The sequence below is a fragment of the Lissotriton vulgaris genome, chromosome 8, assembly GCF_964263255.1.
Source record: "Lissotriton vulgaris chromosome 8, aLisVul1.2, whole genome shotgun sequence".
Classification (NCBI taxonomy): domain Eukaryota; kingdom Metazoa; phylum Chordata; class Amphibia; order Caudata; family Salamandridae; genus Lissotriton; species Lissotriton vulgaris.
Window position 1 is genome coordinate 1,486,451,817 of NC_141696.1, and position 27,816 is coordinate 1,486,479,632.

At 45.6% G+C, this 27,816-nt stretch overlaps 1 protein-coding gene across 16 annotated transcripts in view; it reads left to right on the forward strand.

The window, feature by feature from the left end:
* The window catches only part of POU2F1 (POU class 2 homeobox 1), a 693,535-nt gene that overhangs the window by 72,297 nt on the left and 593,422 nt on the right, over positions 1–27,816 (forward strand). For 5 of the 16 annotated variants that reach the window (XM_086935558.1, XM_086935564.1, XM_086935553.1 and 2 more), the window contains exon 2: positions 24,713–24,942. The exons of 10 other annotated variants lie outside the window; for them this stretch is intronic. The gene's annotated coding sequence lies outside the window, so the exon portion shown is untranslated. Of the gene's footprint in view, positions 1–24,712; positions 24,943–27,816 lie in introns of those variants that run through there. One more of the 16 variants, XM_086935556.1, reaches the window with a different exon arrangement.

Sequence of the window (27,816 nt, forward strand, 5' to 3'; positions counted from 1 at the left end):
AATGGGAACTTTCCTGTCTGAGTGGGCCTGCTTGAGTAGATGGCTTCAATTTAAGGAGTCAGTCTGCTTACCGTTCTTATGCAGCCCCACCCCTTTCTAAAACTGGTATTCTTTTTATTTTGGCCAGTCATATAGGTCTCGGTAAATTGAATGGTCGCCTAGCGCCTAAACAAAACAAGCGTGTAGTGCGTCCAGCCACAGTGGACTACAATGAGTCGTGGCCTTTGTTCTTCCCCAGCGCACGTAGGCATGCTCTTTTTGGTGTCTGCACAATGAGACCTGCGACAGCTGGGGAGCCTCCTTGGCCCCAGGAGGGCAGCAACGACAAATCCAAGGCGCACTGAGACATCTGCCGGCACGTGGTCTGCACACTAAAGAGCATCCCTGCGCATGGAAACCCCAAAAAAGGAACTATTCTGATTGTGCGCAAAGTCAGCTGTCCAGTTGCACAGAAGCAGGCCGCAGTTCGACAAATGCCTCTTCACAAAAGGCAGCCTACTTTGTGCGCTGTTAACTGTCTGTGGGTTTAAGAGTTCATGTATGATTGCAGCGATTTTAATTTTTAAATCGCTTTTATGCAGTTCTATGTTGACTTATTGACGTACAAGTAATCCCGGTCTGTCCAGTTCCACACAATCAGTTGAATATTATTAATAGCAAGTTATGTCATTTACGTGAGAGCGAGTGTCTGTGCACAGTGGCTTTTTTGTATAGTGATACAGTACAGTGGACTCAGTATCAGGGCACTTTAAGAGCTGATTGTACTCAAATTTGCAGGACGGTACCAAACATTCGACAAACTACACTACATTAGCTACTGCGTTTGAGGTTGTGGAGTTGGGACAAATGCTACGTTTGGTTACTTTATTAGTGCCTGGATTTTTCCAATTAACAGCTGTGATAATTCTCCCATCTGGTAGTTATTGTTTGCTGTTCATTTTTTGGGGGGTGATGGGCTACGACAGAGTGGACTACTCTCTCTTTTTTTTAAGGTATTAAATGAGAAGAAAATGTGTAGAGCATCTAGAGGAATTTTTGCTCCAGCCGTGAACAGGAACAAATGAACGTGAACAGGAAATGCTAATTACCATACATACCTCCAGAATCCTTTGCGCACAAAACATAATGTTTATGAGGCTGACAGGTAATAGAGTACAGTTCTGAGTTTTGCTCCTGGTTTCTTATTGCCCATTGACACTGTGGTTTGCACACTCTGTCAATTTGTTTTTTATTCTACCACTGGGCAAAGTACCATTAGATGTGTGCTTAAAAATATCAGCAGTACTTATTCACTCGTGCACGGCTCGCTCTTGGATTTATTTTTATTGGCCATTAACTCTGTGGTTTGCGCACTCCGTCAATTTTTTACAAACAATTTTTCATATTCTCCTACTGGGCAAAGTAACATTTGCTGTGGGCTTAAAAATATCAGCATTCGTTAATCACTTGTGCATGGCTTACTTTTTTTTGTATCACTTGTTCTCTCTCTTTCTCTCTCTATCTCTCTCTCTCTCCTTCTCTCTCTCTCTCCCTCCCATAACTCTCTCTCTCTCCCCCTTCTCTCTCTTTCTCTCCCTCCCATAACTCTCTCTCTCTCCCTTCTCTCTCTTTCTTTCTCTCTCTCTCTCTCTCTCGCTTCCCTTCATTCACTCTCTCTCACCTTTATTCTTTTTCCTCTTGCTCTCTTTTCTCTCACTCATTCCCACACTTGACAGGACCAACAGTGGGCGCTTCTTACATACAGGTACAACAGAGGGCGCATCTCACACAGACAGGAACAGGGGCCACATCTCACACAGACAGGAACAGAGGATGCTTCTCACACAGACAGGAGCAACAGAGGGAGCATCCCACAGACAGGAACAACAAGGGGCACATCTCACACAGGCAGGAACAGGGGGCACAACTCACACACACAGGACCAACAGGGGGCGCATCTCACAGACAGGAACAGCAGACGTCTATCTATCGCCCTCACTCTTTCTATCGCCCTCACTCTATCTATCTATCTATCTATCGCCCTCACTCTGTCTATCTATCTATCTATCGCCCTCACTCTATCTATCTATCTATCTATCTATCTATCTATCTATCTATCTATCTATCTATCTATCTATCTATCTATCTATCTATCGCCACTCACTCTATCTATCTATCACCCTCACAGCATCACTCTGTGCAACCATTCAACAACAACTGGTTCAAATATGTTCTCTCAATGTTTCAAGCTTAATTACAATTGTCACATGTTAATATTTCACCTCTGTTCTTGGATTTTCGTCACAATAAAATACACTGAACATATTCTTCACAAAAGTTATTTACAATACTTTAAGCTATTGCTATTATAAATTACAAGAAATTTTATTCAAGTATTAATTCTTTAAAAAAATTAAAAGCCATTTGTATTTGTAATATGAATACATCTAAGTCACGTACATACAAAACATGTTGCATTACAAATTCTATAGGTGTCACATTTGCAAAAGTTAAAAGTATTGGTATTGTAAATGACAAAGCTATTAATTTTGCTATTATCAAGACCAACACATAAAAAAAATTTGTCATTTACAAAACCAATAGATCCAACTTTTCTAATGCGAGACCTATTGCATTTCCAATGCTTGTCTTTCAAAGTTCTCAGTCGTACTCGCCTCGCCTCTTTATAACTGGCGCTAAAGTTCTGAATTTGTTGAGCATCCCTGGGGACTTCGCGCAATGCTCTTCAGAGGTGAGAAGAGGTTTTGGCACACATTTCGTCGAACCAGTTCACTATCAGTCTCTACTTCTGCATGGTCGCGTTCGTTGTTTTTTAACCTCTTTCAGGACCTCTTCAAAGGCTTCCACGACTCCCTCCTTGCTGGCATTATGATCAATATATGTCCTGACCTCTCGATATTTATCTGCGATTACTGTTGTCCAGATAGCGTGTTTGTTCACACTATCCCGTTTTAATGTATAACCAATTTTCTTTGCAAGTACCAGTTTTGGGGTTTTCATTACTTTCTTATTAGAGTTAAGGACCCATTTCAGATTACAAGCGATATAAGCATGATCGCTAAATTCTGTCAAATGTATCTGCGGGCTACTAACTTTGTCAAAATTTCAGAACGAATTATAAAATCAATTGTAGATACCCGCCCAGCACTCAAATGTTTTATCCATAACATCAGTCACTACGCTTATATTACTTCTCTTCAGATTCCGAATAGTTCAAATTAAATTTAGTGCATTTCCACATGTACTATACATAAAGTGAGCAATTGGGTCAATTTCACAATTAATAACCCCACACACTGGTTCCCCCAAAATGGCGGCAGTTTCTAACATTAAAATCTCCCAAAAGGATAAAGATAAAATTCACTGGTTTGTTGTGTTGGGAACTAGCCTCATTAATCTCCAGCTGCGTATCATCAACCACAGAATCAATTTTCCCCTCAAATTAGAATAATAATTTATGATGAACAGATCCCAATCCCCTCTACCTTTACATATCAAAAATGAAAATAGAGTGACTCATTTTAAAATGTTAAAACCTTGAAGCTAAGAGTATTTGCCAATAATGTTAAAATGCCTTCTCTTGCCCTTCCAGCTCTGGATGGCACTGCTGAGGTATGGTAAACCCTTTACCCATCCAGGGAGGTTGGGGCTGTGAAAAGCAGCGAGTCTTCTAAGACCCCCCCAATGCTGCCCGGTGGCAGGGTCCCACCTCTAATTCACCTTGGGTTCGTTACCAAAATAATGAGGCAAGCGCTGGAAACTGGAAGACAAGAAAAAGGTTTATTACTCTTAAGAGGAGACCACCTCAACTGCAGACACCGGGATGTCTCGGGGAGGTGTTCTGCTGGCAACTGCTTTGGCTCTTCCTTTTATACAGGTTTGACACAATGTATTTGTTTCATTTATCATGGTTGCAAGCTTGGAGTCTCTGCCCCAGGCAGGTTGTCACACAAGCCCAACATTGTTTCATCAACATGGTTACACAAGCCCAACATTAATTCTCCTCCTACCCAGGTCAAAACAGACAATTTAATCTTGCAGCTGGACCTTGCTTCAGGGTCTAAAACATGTGAGACCGGCCAGATCTAAGAGTCCGTTCTGTTGATAAAAACATGTCCCCTTGTTGGCAAAAACAAGTCTTGCTGTGTGCAGTGCAATAAACCATGTTTGCAAGAGTCTGTTTGGTATTTGGAACCTGTTTGTGTAGGAGTGTCCATGGGTTTGCCTGTAAACAGAGATGAGAGGAAAAATGAGTTTGTGGCAGCAGATGGTGTTGATGTTTGTCGTGGCAATAGTTTATAGCCCCCAACTCACATACCAGGTTGTCACAAAGGTGACCAACGAAATACAAAATGGCTGCGGTCGGTCAGAATGACTGCCGTTTATGTGCACGTAGGAACTTCCATCAGACAAGATAGCAAAGACAATGTTCATGATTGTCGTTTAGCTTTTAACAGGGCTACCTCCCATGTTTCCTGGAGGCATATATAGTATCCTAATTGGTTATCATCTAATCTAATTTATATTGTCTCTCGAGTTTGAGGCCAGCTATATTCCATCTTATTAACTTAATATTTCCTTGCCCCACTATCGCCTTATGGTGCACCTCTTCCGGTGGCGAGCACTAAGCCCCAGCACTCCCCATCCCAAAATCCCCCTCAAAGGAGTCAATCGTAGCCATCCAAGCTTTCTAGTGGTGCATACCTGTTGACGGTGGGCGGATCTATAATTCCTTCAAGGGGATAAGGATTAAGACTAGAATTGGGACTTAAACGCAAAATTACTGATATGTGGTTCACACCTGCGATTCGAAAGATATCACAAGGTTTAAAAAAAAAACTAAAAAAAACTTAAAGGTAGGGCATATGTATGAGAGCCCTCTGATTGTACATTGGGTAATTGACCCAACAAGTTCCTTACTATCCTTTGGCTCTCAAAATTTAGGACAATACAGTCTCCATCAATGGTTTTTAAGGCTGGTCCTACCCAAGGAAATACTTGCCATGAGAATGTGACTGCTAACAGCCCGCCCATTCCCGGAGTTTTTATTAAACAATGGCATTATTTGTCAATACGCTGCTCAGTAGTTTCGAACTGTGCGCCTTCCTTAGTACTGCTACATTAACCAAAATTAACGCACATGGACATGCTGCAGGCGAGAAATATAGTGTCTGACCCATTACACAGTTCCTCTTAGGATTTTCTTCCCTCCTCCCCTGTGAGCATTTTGTTTCTGCCCTCATCCATTGTGTGTAAATTTAGTGATGTTTGCAAAACCCTGGCTTGTGGTATCTGGTTTGAGGGTTGAACTGCCTTTGAAACTAATAAACCTGGTTGCTGAGTGGCAGGCTGGTTCCCACCCCTATCAGGATGGTGTGCTTCTCTTTGGTGGGCTGGAAATTGCATTGATTTTTGCTCCGGGGTTTGCTGTTGTTCACACGATTTGCTCCTATTGCCCTCTTTCTTGTTGCCCTGGATAGGTCCAAATGCCCCATGGTAAGTACGAAATCACCGAATTTTCCATGCTATTAAGCAATACGCTTTAGTCGCGCATTTAAGGCTCTGATCTTGGTTACTAAGGTACTTTCCAACCTCACATATAAGTCATTGAAATTTAAAATGTTCAGTCCTTGTGGCTGTAGCTGTGGCTTTAGTTGTGGTGTGGTGATAGTTCAGTTATAGGGCCCGTTCTTGATTTCCTCACTTTGGCTCTCTGCTGTATGGGTCCACTATTTTGTTTTTTTGACTGGGGGTTCCTCTGGGGAAATTGTAACGTTTCCATTTTGCCCACCTTTAAGCAGTAGTTCCGGGGGTTGATATTAGGTAATGTTCTCAAACAGCTTTTACCTGTAGCTTCACTCACTCTAGTTTCTCCCAAGGATAACCTACGCTCTGTACGTTCAAGTTCTTTAGATAAAACGTTTGCCTCCCTTACCAGAAATTGAGTTCAAGATTGTGATCCTTTCTCCACCTGCCTCTGCTTCAGTTTCCCTTTTCCAATTGTTGGATGACCGCTATCCACGTTCCTGGACGTTTGTAACGTGGGCGTGAAGCAGACCAGGAGAAGATAGGGTTACATAGCTAGGCTCTCGCAACTACAATTATGTTCATAAAACAAGGTACAATGACCAAAAGTTCAAAAAGGAAACGCAGAAGCAGGTTCTTTGATGTGATTCTTCTTGTCTCTGCAAGATGTTTAATTTTCTCCAGACTTGGAAATGATACAAACGCCGACACGTGTTTCGTCGTATGCGGTTGAGTCACACGACTCTTCAGGGCTTCCACTCTAATTCCAAAGAATGGATGGAGTAAGTCTGGACCTCTGATTGCTCAAAATCAAACAATGGGTTTTCTATACGCTTGTATTACAGCAGGTGCTGTGTGGTACCGTATGCTGAAGTAGTTTATGGACAGTGACTTTCTTATTCCTTTGGTAATTTTCATAAAACGAATTAGCACTGTTTGTTGCTATGGTGTAAACAGAAAAGCCGGGAGGGGATTCTTGAATGGCGCCAAAAGAAGAAACGGGTACGTTTCTTTAGCGGTGGTGTTCCGCTCTAGGCAATCCCTCCTCTTGCAGTTCCCGGCGGTCGTCTCTCGTGTACGGACCTACGCTCTGTACGTTCAAGTTCTTTAGATAAAACGTTTGCCTCCCTTACCAGAAATTGAGTTCAAGATTGTGATCCTTTCTCCACCTGCCTCTGCTTCAGTTTCCCTTTTCCAATTGTTGGATGACCGCTATCCACGTTCCTGGACGTTTGTAATGTGGGCGTGAAGCAGACCAGGAGAAGATAGGGTGTTCTTTCAACAGAGTACGGTTTATTGTGGCGAAAATACAATATGTAGGATAAACAGGGAATGTTCGTCCCAAAGGCTTCTAGAGAGTCTATACTTGGTCCTTCTTTACAAGGGATTATGGGAGTCGTAGTCCGCTTCCTTCCAGGGATTACTGGGGACACCTCCGTGTTTTGTGGTAGCCCCTCCCGTCGCTGTCTTGGTTGGTGCTCTGCAGGGTGTTGCGCCGGACTACAGGGGAAGAAAGAAAACAAAGAAAAACAAAGAAAAGAAATGTCAGGAAGGGGTTTCTCCTTCCTTTACGTGTCGTGGGTGTGCCGGGGAAGTGTAGGGAAAGTCACCACTACCGTCACCAATGTGTAAGCGCTCTTGCGGCGGTTAACGGGCTCTTATACTTGCTCATCCCGTACTGCCCCCAGCCTTCCCCTGAACCCGGGTCCCTCCCGGCGCCAGCCCGAGACGTTCTCGTACCTTGTTGAGCCACGACCCTTCTCCTGGGCCGTGGCGGGCTTCAGCGCGTTGCCAACTAGGGTCTGGCTGCCCTCCTCATCAGTCGTCCGTTCTCTCCTCCCACGGTGAAGTTTCTTCGGCACTAGCTGGTTCCGGGTTCTTCTGCGGCGACGTAACATTGTTCCACGGCAGCACTTCAAAAGTTGTCACCAGCGTCTGCTCCTCACAAGCAGGTCCCAACGAACATCTGTCTTCCTCTGCGTCTACCGTTTTCACAACGCCTGAACCACGTGACCCCATCACATGACCGGCATAGGAATTAAAGGGGCCGTACTCCCCGGGGACGTTTTGTAAATATAGAATGGGAGAACAGTGAGGGGAAATGTGCCCCGATTGTGCCTCGAGAGAGTCTGTGTCCTCACACAGTTAAAGAGGTGGCCCAGCCCAGCCTCTTTCGGGCGCAGACGGGCCCGCTCGTGGCCCGGTCTTCGCCTGGGCACGACTGCATGTGTCCTGGGCTGCGGGACACTTCTTGGTGATTTAAAGCGCTCTGGTGCCTGGCGGTAACATCATGGCCTCCCCACCGTGAAAAAGAATGCTGGGGAATGAAGTCTTCTCCGCTGGGCAGCACAATACGGCACCAACAAGGGTTCTGTGCTGCGGGACACCTCATAGTGATTTAAGGTGCTCCGGCTTTGGTCTGTAACGTGGGACCTCCCTGCCGCAAGAGGAATTCTGGGGAATGAAGTCTCCTTCACTGGGCAGCAGAACATGGCAGCAACGAGGGTTCTACTGTTGTTTTTGTGCATTCCATGAGATTTCAGTTTTTCTAGATCTCTTGTGCCACTGTTTGGTGTTGATAGCCTGTACATATGAATCTGAAATCTGGCAACTTGCTTAATGGTGGCATCCCTCCTAATTATGAGCTTGATGGCCGTGCCACTCAACTGGGTGTGGCAATGGACGATTACTTATAACAAGCATTGGCATAGCCAATAGGTCTCGCTTTTGGGACCTTATAAGTGTTGATGTTGTTGCACCAAGGATATTGTGCTGCATAACTAAATATTATATGGTCCCAAAAGCGAGACCTATTGACTATGCCAATGCTTGTTCTTTTATACACGTTTTAATCTGCAGTCTGATGGGGGACCTGGCCCCTGGTATGCCGAGAGCCAGCAGAGCTGTTGAGCTTGTTTGTAAGATAAGGGACGAAGCTGGTAGTGATGGGTTTGTATAGGATGCAGCTAGCTTTGAAGATGTGCGAGCAGGAAAGGGGCGCTTGGAGTTCAATCCGGGTGGGAGTGATGTGATCCTAATCACACTGAACAGCCACCTCTGAAAAAGGCCACAAAATAAAATACTGGAAAGGCCAACTCGGCCTCTCATCCTTCAGAGTTCGGCAAATGGAGTGCTATGTTATAGCGCCAAGGAGCAGCAGAACAGCACTGTGATTTACAGTGCTTAGAAACTGCAGAGCTGCATGGAATATGGAGTTATTATTAGAACAAAAGTCAATCAAGGTTTGTGAAAAGCTGAACTCTTCCCAAGTTTGTCTGCTCATTTATAATGAACAATACAGAAGAAACTGCGAGAAACCAGTGAGGGGGGAGCGGAAGGCGTTATTCCTCTCCTGAGCGGGAAATATCACAGCAGACTACAGGGCCCAGGGCTCTTTCCAACCGGTCTGTTACACAACTTAAATCTGGCTATTTTGTCTGGGGGTTTGCATGGGGGGGAGGGCGTGTGGGGGCAGGACGCATGCTGTACCCTTCACAGGCTACGGACCTCCAGTGAACCCTTCTGAACACAGCAGGAGATTTTATTTTATTTTAAAGAGTTTTATATAGCACTGGCTAGACCCGAAGGCATCAGAGCGCTTTACATGAGAATCAACAGTGTAACAGAACAAATTCAACACTTACACAATCATCAAAAAATAGGCAATTCAATTAGGAGCGAAGAGAAAGGAGAGAGAAGTAGTGGAGGGGGCAGGTGAGGTAAGAGGGGGAGGATAAGGGAAGAGACAATAAGGAGAGACGAAAGGAAGTCTGTCAAAAGACCGACTGGGTAGGTGACGACCAAGGAGGGAATCCAAGGCCCATCTACCCTATAGCTAAACCAAATAGCTCCATCAGGCATCCGACAAAATAGTTCAGTCTCGATACATTGAGAGAGGAGAGAAGGAGAGACGGGTTGAGACCCCACCTGCATTATGGATGATTTCGAATTATTGATTGATAGGTCCCAATCCGCCATGAAGTTGGAAAAAGCATGTAGCAAGGATTGCAGACCTCTAGCGGTCCTCGATGAAAGGACTGCGTCATCCGCATATAGTAGGGCAGGAAGACCACGTCACCCTACATACGTATAATCTACCCCCGTAGCTCTTAAAGCTCTGTCAAGGTCATTGATGTGAAGATTAAACAAAAATGGGGCCAAGATACATCCTTGCCGTACTCCCCTCCTTATATCTGGACTTCCCCCTCTGTGCTCGGTTACCGCAGGCTCCGCCCTCCCACAAACGCCATCATTTCTACGTAGTCCTGTTAACTCTGGGAAGTGTTTTGTACCACAAACTGTGTTTTTAGACTGTTAATGACATACTTAATCTGTACAGGATTTGAGTGTCGTTAGCACGTCCATTTAGATTCATTTCCAATTGGTTATCTATCAGTGTCAAGAGCAGGCAAATGCAGTATGTTAATATTTACATCCACTAGAACCTTTATTTGAAAAGATTGTATTTTACATAGTGCTTCATTCCTCATATCTGTCGTTTTAGTACTGTAAAGAACAGGCGCCGCTATCAGAACATTTATGCTGCTCTATTTACTGGCCTCGGAAGAATGTTAGGTTGAGAGGAGAGAGTTCGAATTAGTAGCCTGCAGGAACCGCACCTGTTTGCAGGCAGCGTTCAACTCATTGAGCCACATAGGCGCTATAAACGTAATATATTTCACTACTGCTATCTGGAAATAATAATAATGAGGGCCGCGAGGGCAAGAACTGACGGCGCTGGAACTGGGAACAAGGAGGGCATAGGAGGAAAAGACGGGAGAAGCCGAAGGTGAGGCATAGAGGGGAGGAGCCAAGGTGCAGGAGAAAGGAGAGTGTGAGTGTCACAGAGGAACTGTGGGAGGGGAACGAGGAGACAGATGGACGGAAGCGAAGAAGAGAAAGGGGAGGGAACGGAGACAGCGGGAGGAGTAAAGAAGGTAAAGGGCGGGTTGTGGGTGGGGAGAGGGAGGGGCGCAAAGAAGGCGAACAGGGACAGAAAGGCACATGGAGGGGTGGAGCGAGGCGCTTGTGCACGTATTCGCAAGCTGGTGGCAGGGGAAAAGCCTTTGGTTTGGTAGTACTTCGAAAGCCACTGTCTAAATGTCTCGGCCAGATCCGCGCATGCACTGGATCAGGCGAGACCTAAAAACGTGTGTCTTCTGTGATAGTAATTTCAGAACGACCTTGTATTGTCTGTGATTCTTCGTCCTTGATAGGTAGAAGAAATATTTCCACAGAAAACAGACAAATTAGTTAGGATTGCTGATAAACTGGAACCAACAAACATGCAAGAGTACGTTAGGGAAGTCATGTGGACAACATTTAGCTGTCTGCTAAGCTTTTGTGATAAAACCATCACAAAGCATACATGCATAGTTAAATGTACTTCCTTTATGGGCCTTGGGTGAACCTTTAACAACCATAGATCGATTCCAGTGTCATTAACATTTGCTTCCACCCTCCACTGCATCCAACATGGAGTGCAAGGAAGCCCACTTAAGCCATGTGCTCTCTTGCTTGTCAGTGTGTTTTGCCTAAACACATGTGCACAACTACGTGAAACGGGGTTCCCTTCACCGCCAGGGCTGCTGGTTGAGTTCTTTTATTTGACGTTTTCTTACAGGTTTCCTTTAATTTGCTTCTTTCTCCTTATATTTATTTATTTTTGCCTCATTCGTCAGCACCTACTGCTGGGTTCGCTGCCCCCCTCCCGATCCCACCCCCGTCAATGTCTTTATTGACATTTGGGTATAAACAACGATTCAACAATATCTCCAGTGCTGGGGTTACGGACAGCAGGAAGAGGGGGAGGGGTTGAAGAGAGAAGCGGGAGGAGCACAGCACAAAGCAGTAAATTTCCCAACTGTGGTGTGCTCAGTTCTCGCCCACCTATGGCCTCAAGTATCACAACTGGGACAATGTTCTCCCCATGGTAAGAGCGTCCCTCTAGTCAGACCACTGATATCTGGGCGGGGAGTGCCATGATTCTAAGTGGTTGCATCGTAGGTGCCAGGGCACTGGGACTCCGGACTCACCAGAGCACTTAGTACATTTGTGCTATTGGGTGCACATGTACCAGCAGCCCTCTATAATTCTAGCCCGGCCGCTCATTTCACACTCTGGGTGCCCGGCAGCCCCATCAAAATCCAGCAGCATTTTAGGCTGAGGCTCCTCCACTGTTACCTACATTTATTCATTTACTGTTTTATAGAGCGCAAACCAGACCCGTGAGGGTATCAGAGCGCTTTACAGTAGTATCGGGTGAGATAACAGGACAAAAAGGGGGGAGGGAGTAGAATGTGCGTGCAATACTAATGTGAACTGCCTCGCTTTTCGAGTTTACATTACAACGTTAAACAAGCGCAGAGGCGTGTGCATTAAAGGTTAGCTCCTGGTGCCTATAAGGCAGGGCATCGGGGATTTGCTTTTTTCCATCATTGTAGCGACTCGGTTTCATAAATCATAGATTATTGCTGACATATGAGGGAGCTTTCTCCTATAATTTTCATTGGGAGCCATCGTAGAGGTAGAGAAGCACATTGTATACTTATGGCACTACATTGCAGTGCTTCTTGATCAACCCTGCAGCATGACACCGGTGTTCCCAGCTAGACTGCTAACCAGGGAGAAATAATGGCACTGAAGAGATCTGGTAGCCTGATGTGCCCCTGAATGCTGCACCACGATATTTCCCCCTTTGGCTGCAGGAAGTGTTTATGATGGTGGTACGTTTTTAGGTTTCGCCTCGCGATCCGCTGCGCAGCAGCGTTCGCGCAAGCGAAATCTCATGTTTTAACAGTATGGGCAGTTTGTCCCGCCTTCTCTTCCATTGGCTAGCTCTATAAATGGAGGTTAGCCATTGGAAGAGCGATCTGTCCGTTATTGCCGGAGCAGATTCGTGGGCGTTCCCGCGATTTTTACTCATCCTGCCCCCTTACGATCGTCATGCGGCGGTGGGCGGTGGTTTATTTATTTATTTTTTATAGTTTTTTTGGGGTCATTCCTCCAGGCCTACCGCCGCCGGAAGAAGTCCTGGTGAGTGCTCCCCTCCCGCTGTCCGTGTGCCCGTTCCCACCCCCCCTCCCGCTGTCCATGTGCCCGTTCCCGCCCCACATGTAAATGCTTGTTTGTTTTTAATGTTTGCTTGTACGGTTGTGTTATACAAACTGAATAAAGCATTAAAAAGAAAAAAAAGAAACGTTTACCATGTGCTTCCAGTATACCGAGCGTATGTGTGGTTGCTCGGGCGCTGCTGTGTCTGTGCACCATGTGATTTTTCTCTGGGCGCTTTCTCTCCAGGCCACCTAATGGAATGCGCGATTTAGCATAAAGCCCTCCTACCACGCCTTGCTAACTAACACTGGTCGGCAGTGAACAAAAGATCGAGGCACTCTTTGGCAGAGCCAACAGTTTTTAAGCTTACCCCAACTTCCGTCTGTGTGCGTTTCATTACCATGCAACGGCCAGCACTCCTCAATCGTGTCAAAACATACCGGAGAGCAGGCTATACTGAGGCGTCTAACGGTACTGCTAACAAGTGGCGTAACCAATCACAATTTGGGCACCATATGTTTCGTTGTGAGTTCAAACACCAATTCTATAGAGCTAACCAGGGGGTTTAAAACTGTCTGTTAATTCCAAACGGTCTTCGCGTTTTTCTCGTTCTGCTTCCCCCAATAGTTTCCATAACGCGCCATTAAAACATCCCCTACCTTACCTCGCCTCTTCTGCACACCCCCTGCCATTTTCTGTCTGCCTTGACTGTTGAATGCTCAATATCTACAAATCTTCCCGATGGCCTGGCCTATTTTTTCTCCCCATTTACACTTTCATTACCTACTCCTTTCCTGGCTTTCTGGAAGGAACTCTCGCGCCACCACAACCCAATATAAAACTCGTGCCACCCACGCTTTTCTCTGCTTGCTTCCATCCCTGCCACCACCAGCCGCCCACCTGAATTTACCTGCCCGCCCACATTTTCTTTGGTCTTTATTTACGGTAGAGATTGTCTTGCATAGATGCATGAAAATCAATTCAATTTCAAAATGCTTTATTCGTTATGTATGAATACAACCATATAGCAACAAGCAAAATAAAATTATAATACATCATACATTTATATCAGTATTGGTTTGCCAAATGCCATCCTTACTCAAGTACAATATACATTTAACAGCACATGTCCGACAGTCTTAAAGTGCTTATTAAGGGATTCGTTTTGTTGTACATGTGCAAATTAGCAGTATAAAGTGCAAAGTTAGCTATGCCATCCTTACTGAAGTAAAATATACATTTAGGAGCACATGTCCGACAGTCTTAAAGTGCTTATTAGTGCATTCGTCTAATAGTACATGTGCAAATTAGCAGTATAAAGTGCTATAAGTGGTAGAGGTACTCAGTTTCTGACACATGTGCAAAATTAGCTATGTTAAAACAGTTAATCAAGTGCAAAACCAGCAATAATAAAGTGCATATGGGTCGCAATCATGAATTGAATTCATACAATAATTGATTTCCGTGGCCACATGAAAACATACGTCTGGGGTCTCTAAATTAAACGTCAGTTGCATCGCTGTTTTTGTACTACGCATGTTATATTTTAAAAAGATGGGTTTCAGATAAAATTTTCTAAAAGAAGTATAAAAGTTACAAAATAGCATAAAATGACAGCCACTCTGTTTAGATTTACCATCGCATGGGCACAAACAAGTCCCGGGTTTCTTAATTGTAGGGAATGCTTCTAAATGGTGCACAATTCCCAACCGTAAACGGGTTAGTACAAAACGGTGGGAACTGGTGCTAACAACGGTAAGGTAGGTTTGAAAGCCTTCATTAATATTATATTCTAAATAAAAATTAAACGTACTTTGTTTTACATATCTGTTCATTCTGGTCCTATCTGTATATTTCCGGAATGTGACTTTAAGCTCCTGCTTTGACAACCCTGTCCCCATTGTTGAATCTTTAAAAATGTCACGGCCATATAGTGTCTTATACCAGAGTTGTATGTGACATAACCAGGGAATGTTTGAGCAGCGGTCGAGCTTTAGACAATCATTAATCACATCCTGATTAAATTTTGTCTCTTCTTTTGCCCAGATTGAACGCCATAGGGACGGGGGGGGGTAGGGCAATTAAGTCATTAACATGGTTTAAGCCGAGTTCCCTGTGGGCTAACTCATTTGAGGCCGCAGCCGGAACACAAAGTAATCGTTTCAAGAAGGCATTCTCCTCACGCTGAATTAAGTTAGCACTCTGGGCATGATATCCCCATATCCCGGCCCCGTATAGGGCTGATGTTATGCATCTTGAGTTATATATTGACAACATCTCGTGGATTCTGCGACCCCCTAATTTCGCTGCAAATCTAAAAACACAACTTGTGTTCCTGGCCAGTTTGAAGTGGACACTGTCTTGTTCGTTGGCCCATCTCCCATCTCCTGAAAAAGTGATGCCTAGGTAACACAAACTCCTTACGGATTCCAATTTCTCCCCTTCTAAAAAAAAGGACTTACATTTTCTTGGCTTCTTGCCACATATCATTGTGAATGTCTTTCCTTTGTTAATTTTCAACTTTCTACTCTCAGTGAAAGTGTAAAACTTATTAATCAATTGTTGCAGTCCATTTTGGGTCCTGGAGAGAAGAACCACGTCATCCGCGTATAGAAGAATTGGAATTGGGTTACCATTGATAATAGGTGCATCTGCATTGATTCGTCTTAAAATTTGGTCTACCTGATTTATAAAAAGGGAAAATAGGAGTGGGGCAAGCACACATCCTTGTCGGATACCTCTATTAATTTTAAAAAAAGGGGGTGCACTCTCCATCTGATCCAAATCTGACTTTACTAGACAGGTTTTTATACAGCCTGGCCAGCAGGTGGATGATTTCAATTGGGGAACCCATTTCCAGCAGAACAGGCCAGAGCAGTGTGTGCTCCACCAGATCTAATGCTGAACTCAAGTCAGCAAAGCACAAGAATAGGTTACCCTCTTTAGCTTTAGTGTACTTGCTGACTATGAGTTCCAGGTTCACACACTGCTCCATTGTTCCCATCCCCTTACGGAACCCGTACTGCACTGGGGATAAAATGTTATTTTCCTCGACCCAGGCTACCAGTCTCACTAGTAGAACTCGACTGAGGATTTTAACAGACGAGTCCAGAAGTGAGAGAGGACGATAATTTCGTACTTCTGACCTGGAACCTTTTTTTATAAAGCGGCACAATAATGGATTGTCCCCATGTTACTGGAAGCCTATCTTCTATGGCCGCGTTAAAATAGCGTGTCAATATTGGGGCCCATAAAGTCATTTCATGTTTATAAAAATCCATGGGCACCTCATCAGACCCAGGGGCTTTACCACCTTTACTATTTCTAATTGCCTCCGTAACCTTGATTAGGGTCACAGATAGCGGCATTTTTTGCCATTTAGAACATGGTACTGTATCTACAATTAAAATTGGCCCATCTGGATTAAAATCCGAATTAAAAATACCAGTAAAATCGGCGATCCATGCACGGCAACTGACATGAGAGGTAATTTCAGGAATGTTATCATTCTTTAGAAAGGGGCTATTTATAGTTTCCCAGAATAATTTGTGATTTTTTGTTTCTGCAGCCATATCCAAATTCATCCACGCTTCATTTTGCAGCTCTTTTTTTTTGGTTACTAAGGCGGTCTTATAATTAAGGCGCTCCTCTCTAATTTTATCTGTGTCTCTGGGCTTGATATCATGTGCTTTTTTAAGCTTTTTTAGTGACTGGGCACAGTGCTTATCAAACCACACAGCTTTGACTCTCCTTGGCTTTCTGTTTCTTGCTATAAGAGAATTTTCAATTGTTTTAGTTATTTGTAAAAAGTTTGAAAGTAAGATGGACGGGATCACATTAGGTGCTAAGCAATAGCCTACCTCACTACTGCATTTGAGAATTATATCCTCCATAAATTGTGTTGGGTCAATTTTGATCCACTTGATCCTCATACCATTTGATCTTTCAGCCGTGATCCCTTGGATAGGTCTTCCATACACGTTAGTTTTTGACCCCCAGCCCATTCATTCCAGCAAAATGCTGTTATGATCGCTCACTGGCTGTCCTATTACCCAGACATTAGAATAGACAGATCCGTTAGATACCAGGATATGGTCGATGTTAGAATGGGCATCTCTCCCTCTAAATGTTGGGCATTCCTCATTATTTTTATTCTTTGTACATTCTAGTAATTCCAGATCTAATTTGACTACTAGATTGTTCAGCGCACTTCCATAATTAGTGTGTGGAAAGTGGTTAAAAACTGTGCTACCTCCACTAGAGTATTCCTCACGATGTCCACAGATCCCCTTCTGAGCGTGACTGCATGTTTTAATGTTAAAATCTCCTACCCAGAGTATTACTGGGCGGTTACTTGATAACACAAGTATTTCTTCTATTGCCCGCTCTATATCCAATACAATCATGCCCCGGTTGGGCCCAACAATATTGTTATAGAAGTTAACTATAACTAGATCCCTACCTTTACTATGCACCAGACGTAAAACTGATGCATACTGACCCACCTCCATATAACCACCAGGGCTGAACTCCGTTAGGGTAGTGGATACCAGGGTCAATAAGCCACCTTTTGCTCTGCCTGCCAATGATGCTATTGCATTCACACTATAAGAAGTGTATCCTTCAACTTGGATTTGTGCTCTATGCCACGTCTCTTGTAGACATATTATGTCGTAATCTTGCATAATAAAATTATCCCAGAATGAAGTAGTTATTTTAGCAGCAATTCCCGCTATGTTCCAGGTAATAATCTTTAAAAAATCATCAGGGTTATCTTGTAATGCATTAAAATGATCAATCACTTGTGGTATCTCTAGACACACATTCAAATTTATGTCTGTAATAGTGGTTACATTGGGCGTGATTATATCATCATTTTTACACTTATCACTATATGTCATTTTTAACACAATGTCACTTTTTACCCCGTAACCCCTGTTCGATTGTGGCTATTCCAGCAGGTACAGTGGTTTCAGAATGCAAAACTGTAGATGGTTCTTTCAGTCAGGTATTCTCCTCTAATGAGCTAAACACCTGAAATCTGATGGAGGTCGGGATTGTGATATTATCCCATAGATTATACAATGGTGCAGGTTCGTAGGCTACATTAAAATGATTAGGATGCACAACCCTAGGGCGATTGAAAGTCTGCATTGTGACTTGTCTTCCTAACTGTTTCCTGTAGAAATAGTCTAGGGGGAGCAGGGTAGTATTATATTCGTGGTTAGAGGGTATAGGTGCATTTAGAATTGAGTCTCTGGCCCAATCGGAAACCCTGAAGTTTATAACAATACAGTCCCCATTTATCTCCTTTTTACTCGGTCCCATCCATCCTACTCTCTGCGTGGAAATAATCTGATTTGCCCCTCGCGTTGGGAATCCACAATTTTGGGCAAGCCAGTACAGGGTTTTGTTCTTCAAGGTTTGCTGATTTTCAAATTGGGTGGGCTTAAGTTTAGGGACATTAGCAAGAATAGCTACATATGGTCTACATTCTGGTGGGAGGTTAATCGGTGCAGGGATTATATTATTGATGTGGCGCGTTGGTGCTGGCATGTTCTTGTTATTGTGCATGAGACCACCTATCTCCCTTTGTCCCACATCTGCTTTCTGGCCCATTGTTGCATTAGAAACGTTGGAAGGTAGCATTTTCGGTTCACTTACTGTTGCTACCGAGGTTGGGGGGCTAGATGCTCTATTTTCACTACCAGACGTGTTATTACTGGTGCATTAGTTTTGGATAGCTTGGCTTGTGTGCCAAGATGTTCTAACAGGTCTAAATTGGCTATACCCAGTTTTTCCAGATTCTCCACTTTGTCACTTAGGGCCTTTAGTCTTTCAGCCACTGGGGTAATGTGGGATTTTATCATGCACTCTAGCTGTTGTACCAATCCCTCCATGGTTGTTAGGGTTAGATTTTGCTGAGTGATAACGTGATATTCCTTTGAATATTTATTTCCGCTCTGCTGCAATGTCTCTCCCCCCCCTCCCATTTTCTAATGGTTTTTTTAATTAATTTCTTTCTTTTACTTCTAGATCTCTTACCCAGCCTATTAACAACCAACAATTTCCTACTATGAGCGGGTTTATGTTTAGGCCGGTTGGATCCATGGTCCCTCACGCTACTTGACAGACTGATATTAGATGAATCCGCTATGGGGATAATGTCTTTAATGCCACAACCATCTGACTCCACTGTAACACTAGGCACATCATTCTTTATTGATGGTTGAGGTATCTCGCTTGTTAGCAGGTTCGGGGTTAGTGACAACCTACTCTCCCTGGCAGCGAACACAGTGGATTCTGACAGTTGCAGTGCTTCAACTTGATTCAACCCATTCCCTGGCAAACCTGCATAAGACTGTAATAGAATTGAGTCATGTGATAAAGCTGTTACAATTGAAGTGTTTGCAGGTACATTTACTTCTTGTGGGGATGGGGTTATAAGACACATTCTAGGTGGTAATGATAGGCGTCTCTCGGTATTTTCAATTGCATTGACAATGACCCCAATTGTTTGTTGTAGCATTCTGTCAATTGCGGTTAAAGTAGGCAGTGGGGTTGGCGCCAGCGTTAATTTCCTAGTTATTGAACGTATATGCATAGGGTTTTTTTTTGGCCGTGGCTCTGCTTTTAGCCTCCATCAGTTCTATAGTTGGCCGATATAAGTTTGTACAAAATCGTGAAGAGTGGTTACCTTTGCCGGTGTCTTCGCAAACCCAAGGGGGGTGGCCCAGCACGGTCTCTTTCGGCCTCTGAGGGCCTTAAAGGGCCCGCCCGGCGTCCCGTGAGGCGGGGCTTACAGCACCGTTATGCGCCGCCTGGCGCCGTCTGATGACACGTGTGCAGCAGGGCTTGCTGGGTGTTGTGGTCCCCTACCCGCACTCCGCTTGGCGGTCGGGCCGGTAAGTTGTTAAAACCGGCGAGACAGCAGGAGGCAGGTGGGGGGGTCCGGTCTCAGGGTAGAGATGTGGCAACAGGCTCCCTCGCAGCAACAGCAGGCAACGACGTTTCCCCACTCGGCAGGGGCTTACAGCACCTTTATGCGCCGCCTGGCGCCGTCCGATGACACGTGTGCAGTAGGGCTTGCTGGGTGTTGTGGTCCCCTACCCACACTCCGCTCGGCGGTCGGGCCGGTAAGTTGTTAAAACCGGCGAGACAGCGGGAGGCAGGTGGGGGGGGTCCGGTCTCAGGATAGAGATGTGGCAACAGGCTCCCTCGCAGCAACAGCAGGCAACAACGTTTCCCCACTCGGCAGGGGCTTACAGCACCTTTATGCGCCGCCTGGCGCCGTCCGATGACACGTGTGCAGCAGGGCTTGCTGGGTGTTGTGGTCCCCTACCCCGTCTGTGCACCATGTGATTTTCTCTGTCTTTGCCTTAGCCTAGACTCTGGGCGCTTTCTCTCCAGGCCACCTAATGGAAAGCGCGATTTAGAATAAAGCCCTCCTACCGCGCCTTGCTAACTAACACTGGTCGGCAGTGAACAAAAGATCGAGGCACTCTTTGGCAGAGCCAACAGTTTTTAAGCTTACCCCAACTTCCGTCTGTGTGCGTTTCATTACCATGCAACGGCCAGCACTCCCCACTCGTGTCAAAACATACCGGAGAGCAGGCTATACTGAGGCTTTTAACGGTACTGCTAACAAGTGGCGTAACCAATCACAATTTGGCCACCATATGTTTCATTGTGAGTTCAAACACCAATTCTATAGAGCTAACCAGGGGGTTTAAAACTGTCTGTTAATTCCAAACGGTCTTCGCGTTTCTTTCTCGTTCTGCTTCCCCCAACAGTTTCCATAACGCGCCATTGAAACATCCCCTACCTTACCTCGCCTCTTCTGCACACCCCCTGCCATTTTCTGTCTGCCCTGACTGTTGAATGCTCAATATCTACAAATCTTCCCGATGGCCTGGCCTATTTTTTCTCCCCATTTACACTTTCATTACCTACTCCTTTCCTGGCTTTCTGGAAGCAACTCTCGCGCCACCACAACCTGATATAAAACTCTTGCCACCCACGCTTTTCTCTGCTTGCCTTCCATCCCTGCCACCACCAGCCGCCCACCTGAATCTACCTGCCCGCCCACATTTTCTTTGGTCTTTATTTACGGTAGAGATTGTCTTGCATAGATGCATGAAAATCAATTCAATTTCAAAATGCTTTATTCGGTATGTATGAATACAACCATATATTAACAAGCAAAATAAAATTATAATACATCATACATTTATATCAGTATTGGTTTACCAAATGCCATCCTTACTCAAGTACAATATGTCTTGCATAGATGCATGAAAATCACTTCTTTCTTCTCCTGAGATAGTTGGAACATCCCACAGTGAATTTACGGTTAATGCCCCTTTGCAGTTAGCCTTAAGTTGTAATCTTTGCGTGAGTACCTAAGAGGAAAGTGGGGCAGGACCCTCTCATTGGATCACTTCCAATCCAAACAGATAACAACTGCATGGCTTGAGTGGCTTTCCTCGCCTCGAGGGCTGCCAACATCGCAGGGAAAGGCTGAAGGAGTGGGAGTCGTGGAAATGCGCTAAGGAGACATCCATGGTGCACTTAAGTAGCCAGGCTCTCGGTGCAAACAAGCCGCCCACGCTATATTGAATGAAGGACTATACTTCCCCTGACGAGTATCAATTTGCCTGTAAACAAGGCGGTAGCTCGCACTGCAAGGACGGTGGCAGTAATTGCTGTCTGCCTCACTTGCTCCCGCTCTCGAACCTGTTTACTTGGCCTGCTGGCCTCCAGTGACCCTCCCCTCCCCCGTGCGCCTGCGCATACTTATCCCGAGGTGACCCACGCAGAGCCCGGTCCTTGGTGGGCTCGTCCGCTGATCTCTGGGCCCCCGCTCCAGCGGGCTGAGAGGGGAGGGGTCCGGCTCCAGGTGTGCTCGCCCACCACTGCCCTCAAATGCATTTATGTGACCTCTCTGGGGCAGACACTGGGCCCCTCCCCCTGAGCGGGTCCCGTGGCGAGCCAGCCTAGAGGCGAAGGATGATACACTGCCTCCTACGTGAATAAAAGGCCTAGCTACTCCGTAGTAACAGCGCTTTCATTACGTACGCACAAAGTGCACAATTATTTAAACACTGCTCACCCGCTGCACGTTTGTTCTATGTGTGTTTAGTCACGGCTCCAACACTGCGCCCGCGCCTCCTGGAACCCACCGCCCCTTTGTCTGAAAACTTCCACTTCCAGTTTCTACGCTTCGAGCGTTTCTTCTCAACATGAGAGACAGGATGAGCGGATTATCCTCTGCATGCCTATTGCAACACGTCTCCATTAGTACATATGTATACATTAGCCCAGTTTCGGGACACATACTAAAAGATGATCTCGGGTCGGATGGCTGAGGAGGAGGGGGGGTGCATTCAACGAGAATTCCAACCTTCATTTTCAGGCTCTTGGTTTTACGGACTCAGACGCTGCATTGTGGGAGTTGAAGTCTGCCAATAAAGCCCAAAGCTAAAAAAAAAAAAACACGTCGGTGTCAAGTGAAAGCAGATTTTCTAATCTTTTGAACTTTTTATTTTTTATTTTCTAACAGACCTGTAGTTTGGGTCATAAACAACTACTAAATGATACGTGTGAAGTTAGGACACGTGAGCAGCCAGCGACTTCTCGGCGCATTCCTTTTAACCCCATATCTACCAATCTTGGGGAAATTCTGCATTGTGCTAAAGGAAGTTTAACGGGTCAGAAGCAACCATGATGACGGTCCACAAAAGAATACATTTTGAGCCCCGGTTACTTGAAAGCGATAAACTAGGGATGGGCCGTAGCAACTTTTCATGAACAGACGGTTTCGTTCTTATTGGGCCCTCTCACAATCCCGTATTCCTGTATACTAGACTGGCCTTTGTTATATAGGGTGACTAGGCGTCCTGGATTTGCCGGCACAGTCCTAGTTTTAGAGAGGGTCGACTGAAAACTGTGGGAGGTATTTTTTATGTTTTGCGAAGCAGGGATAGTTGGGATAGTTCGCAGCTGATATAAGAAGTCAATCTAATTAACAGGGTTATTGTTTGGTGGTGAAAGCTGTTGCCCCTGCTGCAACGGAACAAACTTTGGGAGAGTGTTGACCTCTGCCCGCGCACCTATGGCACGGACAGGCACCCAATGACGCGCTTCCGCTCGTACGGCAGCAGGTTGCGTGGGTTTAGTCACCGAGCAAATGAAATATGTCCTTTTGGTGAATAACCACACATAATGTTAATGTGGAGCACTTCCCGAGTCCGGTCCTGGTATTTCTCCTGGCGCTTAAATTATGCTTGCTATTGGCAGTCGGCGTTACTCATGTTATCGCCTTGGACGATAAAAGGTTGAGTTACACTCAAGGGGTTCAGACTCTTGCAGCATGCAGCTCACCGGCTGATGTTCATCACTGTCCTGTTTCTTGAGATGTTAAGTTGACTTATTTCGACAGCTAGAAAGAAGTCCTGGTGAATTGGGGGTGCGAGCTGGGCACTGCCGCGGAAGCTGCAGGCAGGAGCCAGTCAAGTGCTGGCATTGCCACCCCTGTGCCCAAGGGGACTGGGACCAAGGGAGGCCCTCGTGCACGGCTGTGCTTGCTTCCCTGCCCCCTGGCTGTGCTTGCTTCCCTGCCCCCTGGCTGTGCTTGCTTTCCTGCCAACTGGCTGTGCTTGCGTCCCTGCCACCTGGCTGTGCTTGCTTCCCTGCCCCCTCGCTGTGCTTGCTTCCCTCTCCCCTTGCTGTGCTTGCTTCCCTGCCCCCTCGCTGTGCTTGCTTCCCTCTCGCTGTGCTTGCTTCCCTTCCCCCTTGCTTCCCTTCCACCTTGCTTCCCTGCCCCCTTGCTTCCCTGCCCCCTTGCTTCCCTGCCCCCTTGCTTCCCTGCCCCCTTGCTTCCCTGCCCCCTTGCTTCCCTGCCCCCTTGCTTCCCTGCCCCCTTGCTGTGCTTGCTTCCCTGCCCCCTTGCTGTGCTTGCTTCCCTGCCCCCTTGCTGTGCTTGCTTCCCTGCCCCCTTTCTGTGCTGGCTTCCCTGCCCCCTCGCTGTGCTTGCTTCCCTCTCGCTGTGCTTGCTTCCCTTCCCCCTTGCTTCCCTGCCCCCTTGCTTCCCTGCCCCCTTGCTTCCCTGCCCCCTTGCTTCCCTGCCCCCTTGCTTCCCTGCCCCCTTGCTTCCCTGCCCCCTTGCTTCCCTGCCCCCTTGCTTCCCTGCCCCCTTGCTTCCCTGCCCCCTTGCTTCCCTGCCCCCTTGCTTCCCTGCCCCCTTGCTGTGCTTGCTTCCCTGCCCCCTTGCTGTGCTTGCTTCCCTGCCCCCTTGCTGTGCTTGCTTCCCTGCCCCCTTGCTGTGCTTGCTTCCCTGCCCCCTTGCTGTGCTTGCTTCCCTGCCCCCTCGCTGTGCTTGCTTTCCTGAGTCTGTGTGTGGCTTTGGGTGGATGTGTGTGGCTCTGGGTGGGTGTGTGTGGCTCTAGGTGGGTGTGTGTGGCTCTGGGTGGGTGTGTGTGGCTCTGGGTGGGTGTGTGTGGCTCTGGGTGGGTGTGTGTGGCTCTGGGTGGGTGTGTGTGGCCCTGGGTGGGTGTGTGTGGCCCTGGGTGGGTGTGTGTGGCCCTGGGTGGGTGTGTGTGGCCCTGGGTGGGTGTGTGTGGCTCTGGGTGTGGGTGTGTGTGGCTCTGGGTGGGTGTGTGTGGCTCTGGGTGGGTGTGGCTCTGTGTGTGGCTCTGTGTGTGTGTGTGTGTGGCTCTGTGTGTGTGTGTGTGTGGCTCTGTGTGTGTGTGTGGCTCTCTCTGTGTGTGGCTCTCTCTGTGTGTGGGTCTGTGTGTTTTTATGTGACATTTGCCAGAGATTAAACTATTGGCATTGTAAATGACAATGCCATTTATTAATCTGTTTTCAAAACCAACACATAAATACAAATTTTGTCATTTACAATGCCAATAGCTCAAACTTTTCAAAATGCGAAACCATTGCATTGTAAATGCTTGTTATAGTCCTGTTGTGTTAAATATGGTTGGGTTCTTGTGTATTCAGTGTCCATTATACCATTGTATTGGAGGCAATATTTGTATCTTTTACTAAACATTTTGGAATGAAAAAGTAATCTATAATCCACTGTTCATGATCGCTATATTTAATTAATCCCTCTTATATTTGTGCATAGTTGCCATGTCTTAAAGAACTTGTAAGCAGCTGAAAGGCAGAAGGTTGACTTCTTCATTGGGAAAAAAAAGGCAAGAGCACTCGTAAGGTCCAATATCCGTGAGGCTGCTCTTAGAACTCAAGATAATGGCAAGACTCGAGAGTGGCAACTTAGGAGTGACAAAGGACGATATTTTCTATTTGAAGGCGAATTGATGCGTTGACCAAGTTTGGTTTAAGCAGCCAGAAACAGTAAGTTAATTTTAACGCCCTCAAAATTCTCTTATGTGGTTAACCTAGTGCACTTTTGCATTTACGTTGGTGGTAAAGGTGTATTTTGAGTTGGCTAGTAGTCTGGTTCAATGTTTCTTGGCCACTACCAGTGCATCTATTTCATCTGTGAATAAAAATAATCCAAGAGGGGAGAGAGAAGGAGAGAGGAAATGTATCATTTAGAGTACATTTTCAAAAAGAAATCTAGCTCTATATATATATATATATATAATCAAAAAAATGTAAAGGGTTCAGTTTTGTGTTGATATTGAGTGCTATTGTATCATTCAATAGACAGATTCTACCTGCAGGGTCAAAATCCCTTCCTCTCACTGACCTTTATTGATCAAGGTCCTGAATAATGCGTTTGACCCCCCGAATGGGCACACTCAGGTGGTTGAAACATGTTGCCGTCCACTTCGTGTTAACAAACTACCCTGTTTTCAGTTAACATTGTGTGACCCCAATAAAGTAACCACTGGGCCTACCATGAGGTAATTTTAGCATTTGATCTTAAGGACAATTGCCAAAATACATATACAGTAGGTATCCTGGGCATTTGTTTGCCTGGGGGAAGATAGCACATTTGTGGTACGTGTCATCACGTCCTGAGCAGTTACAAAAGAGTTACAATGACAGTGCGTCAGATTGATATATCAGTTATAAATAATACATATTAAATATCAGGTATTGACATGAATAATCTCACCCATAAACAACCGAGCGCATGTCATTGGTCACTATCAAAGTAGACCCTACTGTATCTCAGACGTATTTTGTTGACTCATGGCTCAACTGACTGTTTTAACATGAACAGAATAATACAGAAACTTTGTCAGCCATTGGCGGTGGCGGTACAATACAGTATCTCTTCGACAGTTAGATGGATCTGTACATATAGTAGCATCTGCCCCCATCCTTTTCCAGATAGCTGTGACCACCCCCAAGTTTCTGAGGGGGTCGATTTCGTTAGAGCCTCTATTAAATATCCATTACCAGGCTACATAGGTCTGATATATCACATCTGATTAGGCATGGAATAATACTGGACTCTTGACACTCATTCATCTGGGATCTACCCCTGTTCTCCTGCATAATGTGTGTTTTAGCGATGCCCCATCTGGTTGCATTCATTCTAAAAAGTCTACATTGAAGGAGTGCAGGGCTACCCTTGGCTTTTTCTACAGTCCCTCAAAGCTAGCGACTCCGTGCTTCTGGATGGTCCAGTCACTGTCGGTCTCTAAACCTGACAGAAGATGTGTGTCGTCCTTATGGACTTACTCCAGGTGTGAGATGCGCTACTTCTCTATCACGAAGCCTCTGACTTTGATCAAGGGACGCAAGGCTGCACAGGTTGCCTTCTTGCAGCGTTGCAACTTAAGAAGACTGCACCAGAGAACCCAAAGGAGAAGATTCAGAGTTGCCCGTGCCACTTATGGAGGTGTTGAAAAGCCCTTTAGTAATTCTATTCTTTCAATGCTCCTATCTAAGAAGACCCTCTACCATGATATCCTTTCCACAACTATTAAAACCTCCCGTGACAACTACTGAGCGTTAGAAAAAACATAGATGTTCAACACCAGAAAATAGAAGCACCAATTTCAAAAAACACAGCAGCGTTTTTCTTTCTACACAGCGCAACTCGGCATTAAAAAGCACAAAATTCCATTCCCCATGTTGAACTGTCTTGTGAAGAAAGGGATATATGGATGGTTGTAGCGTAACATGGAATTTCACCCCGTTAAAGGCCCACTTAGTCTAGAAAATTGGGATTGGTGGTTCCCACTTGTTTTATTATGGAACCTTTAACGCATTGTTTCACTAGAAGGTTGAAAGTGTACTCTGTTTAAAACAATTTCTTAGCTTTGCGTTTATCCAACTCGGCCATTATGTTCACTCTGTGAGATTGAGCTCACTTCTATTTCTCAACAAAGTCTGTGTACACACCTTTGTGTATATGCATATTTGTAAAGGAAACAATTGATGGACAATGCAAAAACATTCACCCCCAGTCACAAGGATCTGGGTTTAATCCATCATGCTTTTGCTCACCCCACCACCCCAGTTTGGACCCAGCCATATGCATATCAGGTTTGACCCTGTTCCGTGCTTAAGCCTACCAAGTAATTTGAATATTTACTATTACTCTTGCTAAACCCATTGAACACCCCCAACGTCTCTGAATCAGTGTGGATTGCTGAACTGCAGTGCAGATATCTCGTTATTCGTTTGTTGTGGAACATAGGTAAAACAAGTATGTACAGCCAGCCATGGGCTTGCATCATTTCTCTGTCTTGGTGGCTACCAGAATGTGATCTCTTTTCTTTAGTTTCAGCATAGTGGTTCTCTGACCATTCCCTAACAAATTGGATTCTCCCCTCAAGCCTCCTCGAAGTTGCAAGTCTGTAAGAGGCAGTGTCAGCTGTGATTTTTCAAGATGACCAATTCCTTCTTCCAACACATCCAAAAGGAAGGAGGCTCCTTGTAGGTTATGTGAGAAATCATGGGGTTGGGTCTTGACGGAGGTGATCATGATGACCTAAAACCCACCTGGGCATGCATGGATTAAGTGTGATATGCTAACCCCCTGTGCTTCCGTTCAACACACCATCTCCTGGTGCGTATCCAGAAGCAGGTGTACAGCTTTAAGTCTGGCCGTCCATTAGGGAGGACTCTCCAGTAGGTATGCTCTTGAAAGTGCTTTGGATCGTTGTTTTGTTCTACTTTTTTGTAGTATAGTGCCAGGAAGGTAGTTCTGGGTGGGAAATGCGTGCCCCTGGCAGCTACAGGTGGGTGGTTTGCAGGCGACAAAACGGAATCAGGTCAAGGCTGCTTGGCATTGCATCCTTCTGA